This window comes from Chiloscyllium punctatum, chromosome 45, assembly GCF_047496795.1.
Source record: "Chiloscyllium punctatum isolate Juve2018m chromosome 45, sChiPun1.3, whole genome shotgun sequence".
NCBI classification, from domain to species: Eukaryota; Metazoa; Chordata; class Chondrichthyes; order Orectolobiformes; family Hemiscylliidae; genus Chiloscyllium; species Chiloscyllium punctatum.
The window spans coordinates 44,703,625-44,718,205 of record NC_092783.1 but is presented as its reverse complement, the minus strand read 5'-3'; the positions used below and the strand labels follow the sequence as shown (position 1 = coordinate 44,718,205).

Genomic DNA, 14,581 nt, shown 5'->3' with positions numbered 1-14,581 from the left:
TTCTTGCCACAGGATTTCAAGCCATATCTTACCAAATGCACCTTAACCACTTATCTCACTCATATGACGTTCCTCATTTCCAACTCTAGCCCCATTTTATAATGAAAAGATTTAGGACAATAATTAGGTCATTCAGCCCATTGAGTCTGTTCTGCCATTTGATCATGGCTGGTGTGTTTCTCAACTCCATTCTCCTGCTTTCTCCCCATAACCCTTGATCCCTTTACTAATCAAGTATCTATCTATCTATCTATCTATCTAAAGTACTTCCTGGGTACCCAAAACTGCTCACAGTATTCCAAATATGGTTTGATAGATTGCACCCCACTCAGAAAAACTCACCACCCAAAGACCAGCAATCCCTCCTGCCTGTGCAACTTTGAAATGTTTACGTGTAACCGACAAGTGTTGGTATTCCCTGGTTGTCCCTTACCAGTAGTGTAATGGGGTAGCAGCCTCAAAGCAACACTGCTCACAGCACAGGCAATAGCAGGACATGGCTTACACTCCTTTGTACATGACGCCATTCTCTCACCCTTGCCACTGCTTAACCATAATGCCACACAGTTTATCTTCTGTTGCTACGTCCAATCTAAATGGGACCACCACTCTGCTACCAATGCCCAGTGCAGAACTGCGTCTGATCAATGCCCAGTACATGAACATAACAAAGAGGGAAGTAATTGGATAATTCCAAAAGGAGCATTTATTACAGCCACCAACAGGGAACACAAAAAAGCCAAAACAGGTTGCAGTTCACCCCCACAACACAAAACAAATACTGGCATCAAGACCAATGATGAGTTGATAGTCCACAACGGCTTTCTAGACCCAACTCTTGTCTACTGGAGCCAGATTTCAATCAGGTCTTGTTGAACCTGTAGAGACCAATAACGCTGTCTCTGTTATGGACAAGGTCTTCATTTCCAACATTCTCATCCTCTTCAAAAGACTGCTTCCATTCCCAAAGTTGTCAGCATCCAGTGCAACAACACTCAGTGCCTGCTTCAATTGTGGCAACCTATTTTTAAAGCAAATTTAACAAAGGCAAGCAACAAATACAACAGAGCAAAACTTTTAATGTGTTAATTTTAGTTTGCATGTAACTCCTCTCTCATTTCCTATCAATAATGCAAAGACAGTGGACTACAAACAATAATAAAACACTCAAACATAAATATCAACTTTCTCAACTCCAGCTGTAACATTCAGTTAAAGTAGATTCTGATCTTGTACTTCAGTACCTTTGTACAAAGGTGGACTCTTGTCCCATCTTCCAGGCAGGTGAGGATTGCGGTGCCAATCAATGAGTAGCCATCATTACATGAATATTCTGCTACCATCCCATATGTCCATGAGTCGCTCAACAGTATTGGAGCTTTTCTATTACTGATAGGTGCAAGACCACCACATGTGACAGCTAGGGAAACATAATTTGATGGACAATCAATTTTAATTTTCTAGTTGCTTACTGTGGAAATCAGTTACTGAACAGATTCAGTGTGTAATGGTACTGTCACTTTAACAAGGTTATTTTGACCTTGGGTTTTTTTGAAAAGAGAGGCCCTAATGGCAAAGGTGCCAAGGTGTCGAGAAAGAGCTTGGTTTAACAAATGGCAGGGGAGTTGTCAATTCTCCCAGTTCAAGTTTCTTTTATATTGGTTTCTCTGTGGCAGTCACAAGATGATGGAGTCCAAGAAAGGTTGCAGCTTTAGTAGATGATTCCTGTCCTGATTTTCTCCCTGAAACTCCTTTGGATGTTGTTCCCTCTTGCCTGTAAAAATCTGTGTTTCAATTTAACTTTTTTGTCAAGGGGTGTGATTGTGGGATGTTACTGAATTAGTTCCTTAGTTAATGTGCTGTATCCGATTGGTTAGATTTTCCAATAGTTAAGTGATTCTAAATTCCATTTTCTTTTGTCTGTGTTTCAATTGTAGTCTATAAATAAATTCTATTTTACTTAAAGCCAAGCGGTTTGACCAGCTGCATCACACCTGGAATATCCACTTCATATCTGCATTTAAAATGAGAAAAAGTTTGGGTCCAGGCTAACTTCTTCATGTTTTTGGGAGGGTCGGGCCTGGTTCATAACAACACAAAGGTCCCAATGTTATTTTAATTGAATAAGTGGGTGGGGAGAACGAGCTGCTAATATCAAAGTTGTGCATTAATTCTTCACAGATTATCTAAAGCTTTCTTAGAAGACTCTTCCCACATGATGAGTTAAGGTGCTTTGCTTGGCTAGCTTTAAACTTGCAAAAGTGCCAAGCCCTCCTTTGCTTCTCAGCTTTTCAAGTAGTAGGTGCTTTGATTTCATTTGACTTTCCATTGTTCTCCATCCTGCTCAAAATAAATTGCAGTGTGCAGTGCTATTCCTGATCAGAGGAAGTGTTAAAGCCCTTCACAGCCAATGAGGAAGTTTGTATATTCATTGCTGTAATACAGGAGCTGCAGCAAAGGTCAATTTACATACAGATTATCCATTTTAATAATGCTCTGTGAGGGCTAAATATCAAACAAATAACTCAATGGTTCTTCAAAGCAGGCCTTCGGGATACATAAAAAAAATCTGACATGTCAGCAAGGGCTCAGTGTAATAGCTGATCTAAAATATGGCATCGAAGACAATGTGATGTTCCATCAGAACAATGTCAAAGTGTCAGCCTCAGATTTTGTGTTATTTCTTGCCTACTGCTTCCTCACCCTGATGGCCACCTTTGTGTGTGGCTGCATCAAGCTGTGCGTGGATCCCCGGTACGCAAACACCAAGTGTCACTACGTACTGAGGTTCTACCTGTCCCCGGTGTTGCGAAGGATGGGCCTGGCCTCGCTGCCGCGGAACGCTCCGAGTAGTTGGACCGTTCCGTATCACCTGTCCTTCGTGGAGAAATTTATGAGGAAAAACACCTTTGACCACAAGTCCATCAGGAAGTGGTCAGCACGTAGCGTCCTTGAGACCCTTCGGGAAAAGGAGAGGGCGGATCCTGTCGAGCGGTTCCCTGAGCAGACTGTCAAAGCCATTTGGCAGAATGCCTCATCGCCAGAACTTTCCAACAAGCACCAAGACGTGGCTTGGCTGGTGGTGAGAAGGGCTCTGCCTGTGAGATCCTTTATGCACGCCCGGACTCTCTGCCGCACCGCACGCTGCCCTCGAAGTGGCTGCGGGGGGGACGAGACTGTCACACACCTCCTTCTGGAATGTGCCTATGCAGAGGAAGTCTGGAGAGGAATGCAGTGGTGCTTGTCGAGGTTCGTCCCGAGCAGCGCCGTGACGCGGGACTCCGTGCTCTACGGCCTGTTCCCCGGGACTCACACCGAGACGAACATTAACTGCGCCTGGAGGATCATCAACTCGGTGAAGGACGCTCTCTGGGCGGTCCGAAACCTGTTGATCTTCCAGCTGAAGGAGTTGACCCCGACCGAGTGTTGCAGACTGGCACATTCCAAGGTCCAAGACTACGTGTTGAGGGACGCGCTGAAGCTTGGGGCAGCTGCCGCCAAGGCGCGGTGGGGAAAGACCACTGTGTAAGATCGGCCTGCCGAAAGAAGAACAGGGGGCCCATACAGACGTTTTTTTGGGCTCTGCTGATGCCTCAGCCAAATATATGTATATATACAAGATTGAAAAAATGCACAGGATTGTAAAGGACAAGAATAAAGTCGAATCTGTGTTTGTAAATATGGACATATGTATGGCATGATCCAATGTACAGACCATCAAATCATTTATGAATAAAGTATATTTTTGAAATAAAAAAAAAAAAAAATTTCTTGCCTACTGCTTTCCCACTCCAAGCACCTGTGCCTTACTGGACCTCCCCTCCTCCACATTCCACCCACCACACTGCCTGTGACGTTAAACCCTTCTTGCAACATTGACCTTCCTCAACCTGTGGCCAAAACAAAAGCAACTACAGCATGTTGGGATGTTCTCAGCTAAGTATGTCCCAATACCACTATAAATGTACTACCTAATAAGCTACACTGAAAAATGGAGACCATGCGTTCAAAAAAATTGAGGGACACAAACTTAAACCACATGAGGTGACCTAAAGAAAGTTCATGAATGCACTTAATAGACTCCAATGATGGCATGGCATCAAAATAAGCCAAATGTAAAACACAGAGCTGACACTTACTTTCACATGTTGGGACCTGGCCATCCCAACCATCTGCTGTGCACAAGTGGTAGTCTCTACCAATAAGCCAATAACTGAAAGATTGAAAACTGAAATCACTCACCGTGCATCATGTGAATGCAAGTGGTACAGCAAAGTGCTTTGTGATATCATCCTCATTTGGAATATATAGGTGTTCCTTCTCTATTAGCATGTCAGGATTCGTGACCTCCCTTCTTAATAACAGTGTGGATGTGTCTACACCGCACAGACTGCAATGTTCATGAAGTGGCCAATTGTCACCACCTTCTTTAGGGAAGGTAGCAATGGGTGATTATATGAGCAGTGCCAGTGAAACCCACCTTCTAGAAGTGAATTTAAGAAAACACTGCTTAGTAAAGTAATTTAGCCTGAAGGATTTCATTGCTTAGATGTAGACAAATCAGAAATGATTCATTTCAGGCAATGAACACAAAATGAGCTGATTGAATCACCAATTTTATTCGAACAATGAATCATGAGCCAGCAATAAAGATAAAATGAACCATTCAGATTTTAAACTAAGTTTCTTCAAACTGTTTTTCCATGCTATTTTTTCTTCACTGAGGTCTGTATGAATGCTGAACAGAAACAATGAAATGCTATTTGACTTTTTGAAAAGTCCACAAATGTATGCTTGAAATTGATAATTACATGTAAAAAATACTGGAAAGAGAAATCTTTCATTGTGTGAGGATGTTGAGAAACTTGAAAGAGTTCAGAAAAAAAATTACAAGGATGTTGCCAGGGTTGGAGGATTTCAGCTTCAGGAAGAGGCTGGGGCTGTTTTCTCTGGAGCGTCAGTGGCTGAGGAGAGACTTTATAGAGGTTTATAAAGTCATGAGGGGTGTGGATAGGGTAAATAGACAAGGTCTTTTCCCTGGGGTGGGGGACTCCAAAACTAGAGGGTATAGGTTTAGGGTGAGAGGGAAAAAATTTAAAATGGACCTACAAGCCAACTTTTTCAAGCAGAGGGAGGTTGGTGTATGGGATTACCTGCCAGAGAAAGTGGTGGAAGCTGGTATAATTACAACATTTAAAAAGGTGTCTGGATGAGTATATGAATAGGAAGGGTTCAGAGGGATATGGGCCAAGTGCTGGCAAATGGGACTAGATTAATTTAGGATGTCTGGTCGATATGGGTGAGTTGGATCAAAGAGTCTGTTTCAGTGCTGTATGACTCTCTGGCTCTTCCTAACTTATTCAGTGCACAGGATTCAGGAAATCAGGAAACAACGTATTAGCAGAAATTCTGGTTACATCGATAAATGAATTTCTATTTTGCATGGGAAAGGTCTGACTTTATAAAGCTCTGGTTAGGCCCCATTTGGAGTACTGTGTCCAGTTTTGGTCCCCACACCTCAGGAAGGACATACTGGCACTGGAACATGTCCAGCGGAGATTCACACGGATGATCCCTGGAATGGTAGGTCTAACATATGAGGAACGGCTGAGGATCTTGGGATTGTATTCATTGGAGTTTAGAAGATTAAGGGGAGACTTAATAGAGACGTACAAGATAATACATGGCTTGGAAAGGGTGGATGCTAGGAAATTGTTTCCGTTAGGTGAGGAGACTAGGACCCGTGGACACAGCCTTAGAATTAGAGGGGGTAAATTCAGAACAGAAATGCGGAGACATTTCTTCAGCCAGAGAGTGGTGAGCCTGTGGAATTCATTGCCGCAGAGTGCAGTGGACGTCGGGACGCTAAATGTCTTCAAGGCAGAGATTGATAGATTCTTGTTGTCTCGGGGAATTAAGGGCTATGGGGAGAATGCGGGTAAGTGGAGTTGAAGTGCCCAGCAGCCATGATTGAATGGCGGAGTGGACTCGATGGGCCGAATGGCCTTACTTCCACTCCTATGTCTTATGGTCTTATGGTCTTAACAGTAGTTCTCATATTACAACAAAATTCCTACAGAATCAGCAGACATAGTCAGAGATCACATGACACAGCAGGTTTTTTTTAAGCTTCCTCTTAAACCCTTGCAACCCACCCTCACCCCTCCATTCCCTTTGGAAAAGGCATAAACCGTTCCTAGTAACCAGGGATTGAGATAAAACAATAATAGTGCCCTAAAAGAAAGATATTTTCAAGAAAGGTTGCACACAGGCCACAAGACACATTCGTTAAAATTGAAAGCGTGGAGTCTTTTGCCACTTTGTTTCCTCTTTCACCCATTGGGCAGAATTTAAAAATTGGCAGCCAACATTAAATAGGTTGAAAGATGATGTTTGTTTTATCTCACCCAGCCAACAGCCAAGTCATTGACACAGATAAACTTCTTGACCTTTCAAGAAAGCACATTAATAGTGTTTGGTATGCAAGTGGGCAGTCTTCCTCTGGCAAGAGACAATGGGAAACAAATTCCTGACACTTCAATTAACTCAGGAAGATAAAGGGAGGAATGAACTTAACAGACAAGGGCTTGCCACCCCCATCTGCAGGAATCCACTCCCGTCTTTCTTAAGAATTTGTAAATCCACTCCCCCCAATCACAAGCTGATTCAGTTCATTTATTTTATACTTCATATTTAAACTGTACATTATTAATAAACTATTTTAAAATCACGAAGGAGCTCAACTTCTTTTTGGGGGTTAATGTGTGACTGCCAAATCTAAACCTTACATTTTGTTAGCTTTAAATCCTAGATTTATTTAATGGACTGAATTTAAAACCACCCAGTTGCCATGGTGGAATTGTAACTCATCTCCAGAGCATTAATCCAGGTTGCTAGACAGTAGGACAGTATTATTACCTCTAGGTTATTACTCCTACAGATACTGATATAATTTGTACATGGTGCTGGCATAGTATAAATGCAGCAATTTGAATAATTGATTATGAATCTTGTGATTAACTAGAAATTAAATGTTGTCTCTTCATTGAACATATTCTGAATCTCTTAAAATGACAATTTGCAAGTTCACAGTTGGAACTAACCAGAATTCAGCACTTAGTAGGCAACCAATGTATTGAGCTGAAAATGTGTTGCTGGAAAAGTGCAGCAGGTCAGGCAGCATCCAAGGAGCAGGAGAATCGACGTTTCGGGCATCAGCCCTTCTTCAGGAATGAGGAAAGTGTGTCCAGCAGGCTAAGATAAAAGGTAGGGAGGAGGGACTTGGGGGAGGGGCGTTGGAAATGCGATAGGTGGAAGGAGGTAAAGGTGAGGGTGATAGGCTGGTGTGGGGGTGGGGGCGGAGAAGTCAGGAAGAAGATTGCAGGTTAGGAAGGCGGTGCTGAGTTCGAGGGATTTGACTGAGACAAGGTGGGGGGAGGAGAAATGAGGAAACTGGAGAAATCGGAGTTCATCCCTTGTGGTTGGAGGGTTCCTAGGCGGAAGATGAGGCACACTTCCTCCAACCGTCGTGTTGCTATGGTCCGGCGATGGAGGAGTCCAAAGACCTGCATGTCCTTGGTGGAGTGGGAGGGGTGTTGAAGTGTTGAGCCACGGGGTGGTTGGTTGGTTGGTTGGTCCGGGTGTCCCAGAGGTGTTCTCTGAAACTTTCCGCAAGTAGGCGGCCTGTCTCCCCGATATAGAGGAGGCCACATCGGGTGCAGCGGATGCAATAAATGATGTGTGTGGAGGTGCAGGTGAATTTGTGGCGGATATGGAAGGATTCCATTGGGGCCTTGGAGGGAAGTAAGGGGGGAGGTATGGGCGCAAATTTTGCATTTCTTGCGGTTGCAGGGGAAGGTGCCGGGAGTGGAGGTTGGGTTGGTGGGGGGGTGTGGACCTGACGAGGGAGTCACGGAGTGAGTGGTCTTTTTGGAACGCTGATAGGGGAGGGAAAGGAAATATATCCCTGGTGGTGGGGTCCGTTTGGAGTGGCAGAAATGACGGCGGATGATATGCTGTATATGGAGGTTGGTGGGATGGTAGGTGAGGACCAGTGGGGTTCTGTCCTGGTGGTGATTGGAGGGGCGGGGCTCAAAGGCGGAGGAGCGGGAAGTGGAGGAGATGCGGTGGAGGGCATCGTCGATCACATCTGGGGGGAAATTGTGGTCTTTGAAGAAGGAGACCATTTGGGTTGTACGGTATTGGAACTGGTCCTCGTGTGAGCAGATGCAGTGGAGACGAAGGAATTGGGAATATGGGATGGCATTTTTACAGGGGGTAGGGTGGGAGGAGGTGTAGTCTAGGTAGCTGTGGGAGTCGCGGCCGGAGCAGTCAGGTTTATGGATTTTGGGCAGGAGGTAGAAACGGGCGGTGCGGGGTTGTGGGACTATGATGTTGGAGGCGGTGGATGGGAGATCCCCTGAGGTGATGAGGTTATGGATGGTCTGGGAGATGATGGTTTGGTGATGGGAGGTGGGGTAATGGTCAAGGGGGCAGTAGGAGGAATGTATTGAGTTCAGAAAGCTGCTCGGAGTTTGATACTGAATTTGAAACTCATCCAAACAAGCTATTGTAGCCTTGAAAGCGAAAAAAATCACCTTGGAATATGGTGGCTTTTGGACTAGACTGCAGAGATATCTTGATGTCAGGCACAGGACAGAAAATATAATCTTTCAAATGTGTTAACTGACATTCATTCATGAACCCTTGGATCCACTACTCACATCTTAAATTTTAAAAACAAATGATTTAAAGAGCTAGTTTTTACCTTCTTAGACTGGTGTTAAGTTGCACTGTAGTAACATGAATATTCTGTAACCCCACCTTCAGGACGAAATTAAAGGTACACACACCATTAATAAAAATCAAATAAGCTCCTTTCAGCTATTTGTGGACTGAATACTCACCCTTGGTCACAATAAAATGTAGTTTTACTCCCCAGAGTAGTAGCATCTGCCATATAATACCCATTCAGAATCTCTCCTGGACTACCACAGTCTCTTGCTACACAGGGAAAGAAGATAGGAAAAACATAGATATCACGAATAAGCCTTTTCTGTGCAAATTTAATTTCTGTTGATGCACAATTTTCCACAAACTCATGCTGCCCTAATGATCAAATTTATTTTCAATGCTTGGCCAAGCAAATGAACAAGATAAAAATTCTAAAATACTTAGCTCCAGCCAAATCATCCAATGGTCTCCTTAATCATTACTTGTGTTCTCTTATTTTCCTCCCTTTCCTGAACATCCTGTGCAGAAATGTTTAATGCCCCATTCTGCCCTTCTGTGAGCCCTGCCTTTATGCCTTTACTATTAACACAGCATCATAACTTCCATGTTTTTCTTTTCCTCATCGTCCTTTGACACTGTATTACTTCATTCATGGTGCAATCCAAAACCGGGGAGATGGGTGGATCGAGTTAGAGACAGAGCTCTGAGCAGTGCAATAGTTTGGGGGGTGGTCTACTTGAGATGTGTGCTGTATGGGGTCAGTTTAACAGTTACTCAGGAGTTAGATTATTCTGTTCTTGAAAAACTATTTTATTTGATCTTATCAATACCCTCTGAAATCTCTGGTTTTTATGGAAACTTTCAGAGGGTTCCAAGATTAGAAATTGCCAAGCAGGAAATTCAATTTCCTGTGCAAATTCTATTAGTCTGCTATGACAGGGATTCCCATTAACAATTCCTATCTGCAGTGAAATAACAACTCTCTGGCCATTGGAAAATCTGAACAATTGATTTAAAAATTCACATTCTAGTTTTGCCGTGTGAACTCTAATATCTCTTCTCAAGACTCACAGTGACGCCAATTATTTGTGTGAAATGCTTTCCAAAGAAAGCTGGTCCTGTGTTTGTTGGTTCAACCCTCTGCCATTCTGCCCCTTCTGGGCACCGTGCTGTTTGTTCATGGAGGTCTCCAAGAAAAGGTCTTTCGGCCAATCGAGGCTGCGCCTTTGAGAAACGGTCACCCAAATGTTGCAAAGACATTTCCCAGCATTCAGCCCATTGCCTTGGCATTCTGTACACACACTTGAATACTTCTTAAATGTTATGAGTGTTTCTGCCCTAATACCCTGACAGGCAGTATGTTTTGCCACTTTACCTGATTTTCCAATTTTAAAATGCTCGTTAAAAATGAGCCCTTTGATCCTCTGTCCTAGAATATCCTGCGGTGGCTTAGTGTCATGTTTTGCTTTAGAGATACTCAGCGCCTCAGGAATGTTTAATTACAGACGCTACACAGGCCTGAAACAGCAACGAGGAGCCGGGGCTCTGTTTACCCGTTACCCAGTCCACCCCGATCACAATGAGACAGAGGATCAATCTCTCCAACATTTCACAATCCTCTCTTAATAGTCGGGGAGATTCCGAAATCTGGAAAACAAACTCCAAGAGGTTCCCTCCTGAAAACGATTTCAGTCCTGTTGTTCTGTCTTTTCCGAAAACTCCAACTGCTGTTTATGATAAACCCAGCTCAATTTCTAAATCTGGAGGCCAATTCTTCTTGTTCAAGTAGAAAACACTCGGGCATATCCAACGCTTGTAAGGACCTAAATGTAAACATAATGGTATGAAAATATTCTGTAAATGCACTTGTAATTAGTGTTTAGATTTAAACTTATTGCATCCTGCTCAGTTGGAACCAATCTGAGAGAAGGCCAGGCAGTGGGCTCACTGGGTTGCTTTTCTCAAGCAACATTTTCAACACAGAATCAGATTTCAAAATCACTCACACGACCCGGCCTCAACCGGGAAAATATTTCATGGAGTTTCTTTAAATTACCAGCTCTGTATAACACGATGTGTTCAGGTACCAAGCAGGCAAAAGAATGTGCAATATAGATACACTGGAATTGAAGTCACACCCAGAGAAAGTGGCAAAGCGAACACAGACGACAATACACTTAAGCTGAAGGGCAAAGGGATCTTGTGTCCTGGTGTGTGAATCTCAAAATGTTAATATGCAGGTACATCATGTAATTTGGAAAGTTAATAGAATGATGTCATTTAACATGATGGGAATAGAATACAAAATCCCACACAGTATTGCTTACATTATTTAAGAAAGATGTGAATGTGTTGGAAGTATTTCAGAGAAGGTTTACTAGGCCAATACCTGGAATATGGGAGTGGGTTGTTTTATGAGGAATTTTGAACAGGATTGGCTTGTATCCTTTGGAATTACGAGATTAAAGAAGTGACTTAATTATGACATAAAAACTCTGGAGAGTTCTTGACAAGGTAGATGTGGAGAAGATTTTTCCTCTTATGAAGAATCCAGAATTAGCAGTCACTGTTACTTCCTGATGAAGGGCTTTTGCCCGAAACATCAATTCTCCTGCTCCTCAGATGCTGCCTGACCTGCTGTGGTTTTCCAGCACCCGACTCTCCACTGTTAGAACATAGGTAAATCATAGACAATAGGTAAATTTATTTTTCTCTCAGCAGTCTTTGCTTCCATCACCTCTTCAGGAAGATAATTCCAAAGACTGCTGAGAGAAAAACTAAATTTACTTATTCTCTATGATTCACCTATGTTCAAATAGTGGAGAGTGGGTGCTGGAACAGCACAGCAAGTCAAGCAGCATCAAAGGAGCAGAAGGTTTGATGTTTCAGGCATAAGCCCTTCATCAGGAATGATGCCCAAAGTGTTGATTCTCCTGCTCCTCAGATGCTGCCTGACTAGCACCACACTCTCAACTCTGATCTCCAGCATCTGCAGTCCTCACTTTCTCAGAGTTTGACTCAAGTGCCTCTTTCTGTGCTAGACACCTATTTGAACTTAATTGTTAGAGTAGAAGGCACAGTTTCAAGATGTATGGATGATATGAAACTTGAAAGTATTGTGAGCCATGAGGAGGATAGTGTAGAACTTCATAAGGATGTATGAAAGTTGGCAAAATGGATCAGCAAGCAGCAGTTGAAATTTAAAAGGGAGAGATGTGCATTGATTCAGTTTGGGAGGAACAGTGCAGAGATAAAATAACTGGCACACTTCTAAAGGGGTGCAGAGCTGGTGAACGTTTTTGGTTCTGGATACAAGTAGTCTATGGTGACAGGAAATTTAAGTGTTCAATAATGCAAAATGTGTGAATATACAAATTAGAAGCAAAAATAGGAAATTCACCCCCTCAAACATACTCCACCATTCAATAAAATTACAACTGATCTAATTATGATCTCAAATCCATATTCACAACTATCTTTGACTTTTCAAACCCCCTACCTTAACAACAATCCATCGGCCTCTGTCTGCCTCTGCCATAAAAATATTCAAAGACCCTGGAATTATCTACCAATTATAAAGTTTTATAAAGCTGCAACATTACTTGACAATTTTTATACTGAAGGTAAAGATGCTGTATGCCTTCTTTGCCACATTATTCACTTATATTGCCACTTCCATCTCTTTATCAGTGCTCTTAAGGGTCTTGCCATTTATTGTGTACTTTCCACCTCCCTAAACCTTTTCAGTTTAACAACTTGAAAATTTCTATCCAAACTCTCCTGTCTTGGAAGCTTCACAAACTAAAACACTTTTGCTATAATGACTGGTTTGATTATCCTGCCAGGGTGGAACTAAAATTCACTTTGATCAATATAAATATTACTGCATTGAAAGAGGCAATTCAGCCCATCATGTCGATGATGGCTGTATAAATCAACTGTTTTCATCCCACATTTTGGCACCTGATCTGTCGTATTGCAGATTGCAGTGCTTCAAGTGCAGATTTGCGTTTCTTTTAAATGAGTTGAGGTTTCTGCGTCAATCTGGGTAGTTAATTCTAGATAACTACCACGCTTTGTGTGAAATAGTTTTTCCCCATAATATTATGCTACTCTTTCCACCTGTGACTGGAAACAAGTGATCAACAAGCCAGAGGAAGACAGCAGGATTGAAGTCTGGTTATATACATTTAGCCAAAGTTAATTTAATAGCAGCCAGAAAAAGAAATGTACTGTAATTGCCAGAACTCTGATCTGGAAACAAGGCTTCAAATTCACAGTGGGGTGGAGACCAATTTACAGCTGTGCATTTCCAATATTTTCCATCTTTAGTGACATAATGTATTGGATACATGCACCACATTGAGAGGCTTAGGGTGGTGCACAGACGAATGCAGCTGAGTCATAACCTTACATTGTTCTATTCAAAACATCTGGATTGACAGTCAGACAGAAAAAGAGAGGTATGTCTTTTTTTAAAATATTAAAGTGTGAAAAAAATAATACAAAGAAAAATCAAGCAGGACTATCGGCAAAAGTTGTTTCCATTGGCTTGATGCGCAAGTGCAATTGTAGGGTTGGTCGATACATTTCCCCTTATCACTGTATACATGAGCCAAAATATATTGTAATGTCTGGTCAGTGTATAATCATTTTATATGTGTAGAATCATTGAGTTGTACAATATGGAAACAGACCTTCGGTCCAACTCATCTGTGTCGACCAGATATCCTAGCCAGGCAGCATCAGGAGTTGGAGAAGCCAGTGTTGCCTGGCTTGCTGTGTTCCTACAGCCTGTTCCTTATGTACTTTAGATTCCAGCATCTGCAGTTTTTCTGTCTCTGAGCAAACATCCTGATCCCGTTTGCCAGCATTTAACTCACATCCCTCTAAACCCTTCATATTCACATACCATCCAGGTGCCTTCTAAATGTTTTAGACAATAGACAATAGGTGCAAGAGTAGGCCATTCTGCCCTTCGAGCCTGCACCACCATTCAATATGATCATGGCTGATCATCCTTAATCAGTATCCTGTTCCTGCCTTATCTCCATAACCCTTGATTCCACAATCCTTGAGAGCTCTATCCAACTCTTTCTTAAATGAATCCAGAGACTGGGCCTCCACTGCGCTCTGGGGCAGAGCATTTCACACAGCCACAACTCTCTGGGTGAAGAAGTTTCTCCTCATCTCTGTCCTAAATGGTTTACCCCGTATTTTTAAGCTGTGTCCTCTGGTTCGGCACTCACCCATCAGCGGAAACATGTTTCCTGCCTCCAAAGTGTCCAATCCTTTAATAATCTTATATGTCTCAATCAGATCCCCTCTCAGTCTTCTAAACTCAAGGGTATACAAGCCCAGTCGCTTCAGTCTTTCAGTGTAAGGTAATCCCGCCATTGCAGGAATTGACCTCGTGAACCTACGCTGCACTCCCTCAATAGCCAGAATGTCTTTCCTCAAATTTGGAGACCAGAACTGCACACAATACTCCAGGTGTGGTCTCACCAGGGCCCTGTACAGCTGCAGAAGAACCTCTTTGCTTCTATACTCAATCCCTTTTGCTATGAAGGCCAGCATGTTATTAGCCTTCTTCACTAACTGCTGTACCTGCATGCTTACCTTCATTGACTGGTGTACAAGAACACCCAGACTTCTCTGTACTGCCCCTTTACCTAAATTGATTCCATTTAGATAGTAATCTGCCTTCCTGTTCTTTCCACCAAAGTGGATAACCAGACATTTATCCACATTAAACTGCATCTGCCATGCATCTGACTACTCACCTAACTTGTCCAGGTCACCCTGTAATCTCCTAACATCCTCATCACATTTCACCCTGCCACCCAGC

The 14,581-nt window shown here is 42.7% G+C and overlaps 1 long non-coding RNA gene across 1 annotated transcript in view; it reads right to left on the bottom strand.

Moving 5' to 3' along the window:
* The window catches only part of LOC140467330 (uncharacterized), a 47,172-nt gene that overhangs the window by 24,970 nt on the left and 7,621 nt on the right, over window positions 1–14,581 (bottom strand). The window contains exon 2 of the long non-coding RNA XR_011955419.1: window positions 8,907–9,003. This is a non-coding gene — a long non-coding RNA (uncharacterized lncRNA). The remainder of the gene's footprint in view (window positions 1–8,906; window positions 9,004–14,581) is intronic.